The sequence below is a fragment of the Gavialis gangeticus genome, unplaced genomic scaffold, assembly GCF_001723915.1.
Source record: "Gavialis gangeticus isolate Ggan-Ray unplaced genomic scaffold, GavGan_comp1, whole genome shotgun sequence".
NCBI lineage: Eukaryota > Metazoa > Chordata > Crocodylia > Gavialidae > Gavialis > Gavialis gangeticus.
The window spans coordinates 9,005,703-9,008,353 of NW_017729031.1; the positions used below are offsets into that span (position 1 = coordinate 9,005,703).

Below are 2,651 nucleotides of genomic sequence, written 5' to 3' on the forward strand. Positions count from 1 at the left end.
ATGGATTCCTTGAGGATCTGCTCCATGATTTTTCCAGGGACTGAGGTGAGGCTGACTGGTCTGTAGTTCCCAGGATCCTCCTTTTTCACTTTCTGAAATATGGACACTACGTTTGCCCTTTTCCAATCATCTGGGACCTATCCTGATTGCCATGAGTTTTCAAAGATGATGACCAATGGCTCTGCAATCACATCAGCCAACTCCCTCACCCCCCCTCAGGTGCATCCCATCCAGTCCCATGGACTTGTACACATCCAGCTTTTCTAAGTAGTCCCTAACCTGTTCTTTCACCACTGTTGGCTGCTCACCTCTTCCCCAAACTGTGCTGCCCAGTGCAGTAGTCTGGAAGCTGCCTGTGAAAATGGAGGTTAAAAAGGCATTAAGCACTACAGCCTCTTCTGCATCCTCTGTCAGAAGGTTGCTTCCACCATTCAATAAGGGACCCACACTTTCCCTGATGCTCCTCTTGCTACCAAGATACTTGTAGAAGCTCTTCTTGTTACCCTTCACATCTCTTGCTAGCTGCAACTCCAACTGCACTTTGGCCTTCCTGACTTCACCCCTGCATGGCCAAGCAATGCTCTCATATTCATCCCTAGTTATTTCTTCAAGTTTCCATTTCTTATAAGCTGCCTTTTTGTGATTGTGTTTACTGAAGAGTTCCCTGCTAAGCCACGCTGGTTTTCTGCCATACTTGCTAGTTTTCCTGTGCATCGGGATAGTTTGTTCCTGCACTCTCAGTAAGGCTTCTTTAAAGTACAGCCAACTCTCCTGGACTCCTCTCCCCCCCAGTCTAGCTTCCCAGGGGATCCTGCCCATGAGTTCCCCCAGTAAGTCGAAGTCTGCCTTTCTGAAGCCGAGGGTCCTTACTCTGCTGCTCTCCTTCCTTCCTTTCCTCAGGATCCTGAACTCTATCATCTCATGATCACTGCTGCCCAAGTTGCCATCCACTTCTACATTCCCCACCAATTCTACCCCATTTGTGAGCAGCAGGTCAAGAAGAGCATAGCCCCTAGTTGGCTGCTCCAGCACTCACACCAGGAAGTTGTCCCCAGTAATCTTCAAAAACTTCCTGGATTGCCTGTGCACTGCTGTATTGCCCTCCCCAGTGGATGCCAGGGTAATTGAGGTCCCCCATGAGAACCAGGGCCTGTGATCAGGAAACTTCCACTAGCTGTTTGAAAAAAGCCTCACCCACCACTTCCTACTGGTCTGGTGGTCGATAGCAGACCCCTGCCACAACATCACCCTTATTGCTCTCCCCTCTAACCTTAACACAGAAACTCTCAAAAAGCCTATCTCCAGTTCCATCCTGGAGCTCTGAACAATTACATGGCTCTTGCATAAAGTGCAACTCCACCTCCTCTTCACCCCTGCCTGTCCTTCCTGAACAGTTTGTACCCAATGGGAACTTTTTAATTGTACAAGAACTATGGCACAATGTATTCATTCCCTAGCAGCTACGACACTTGTCATGATAACTAAACCCTTGAAATTTCTGTTCAGCGTTTTCAGAAGCAAAGTACTCTACTTTAAGTGGGTAGCCCTTCCAGCAGTCATGTGTTGTGAATAAAGCAATCACAGACATGGTTGGTTATGTATAGTCTGCCAGAGGTCAATAAACTAGGACTGCCAGACCATATTACTTCTTACAGGTCCTGGTGTGTGTGATGGTATCTGAGGATTTTTGTCCCAACCCCCCCAAAATTGTGCATCCTGCCATGCATGTCTGCCATGACAAGAGTGCTATTTTTGGGAGCTGGGATAAAATTCCTCAGATTCTAATCATGCAGCTAAACTAATGTCTGGTAGTAGCCTTACACTACACGTCTCACAATAATCTTAGTGCTACATTCAAAATAAAAGACAGGATGTGTTTCTGTTGACAATGTTTCTGTCAGGTTTGCTGTGCAGTATCTCAAGCCCCTGCTACACATGACACACATTATGCAATTCACCAGGGAATCATGCAATCTCTCTTTCTTTCTCATGTTCTTGTGACAAATCTAGCAAAACTCACAGATTTGCTGAAATCTGTTCATGGCACAGTCCTGTTGTCTCTGCTATGGCCTGAACCTGTGGGCTTCTAGCCACTCATCCCAGTGTTCACACCACTGAAGAAGGTAATCACACAAGAAAACTTAGACCAGCCACATGTACAAAGTAATTATCACACAATTAACTGGTTAATCGCACAGTAAATTTAGACCAGCCACACGTACAAATTATCACATGATAAAAGTGTCCAGCTATAAAAAGAACCAGCCAACTATAAAATTGGTGCATGCAAATATGTAATAGAACCATGGCTGGTTTCTATCCAGCTTGAATTTGAACATGTAGCAGGGCCCTCAGTGAAGTGAAATTAAATTAATATCACTATAATCTGTATAATAGTTCAGTGCAACAAGTTGTTTTTACTTGAAAGTATGCAGTCTGCTTTCTTGATTGTAATGAGAGTATTCTGTTTATCACAGCACAAATTCAGCACAGACAATGGCATTGGTATCCTTCCCTAAACCTATGGGAATTACAGGTCCACCATAAATAGACGGACATAGAGCTCGGATTAGCGTCCAGGATTAAGGATAACAAAAAGTCCTTTTTCAAATATATTGGGAGGATGAAGAAGGCGCTGGGTAATGGGGGTC

At 45.0% G+C, this 2,651-nt stretch overlaps 1 protein-coding gene across 1 annotated transcript in view; it reads right to left on the minus strand.

Annotated features, from left to right (window-relative positions):
* Positions 1–2,651, minus strand: part of LYPD6B (LY6/PLAUR domain containing 6B) — an 88,564-nt gene that overhangs the window by 63,930 nt on the left and 21,983 nt on the right. The window lies entirely within an intron of this gene.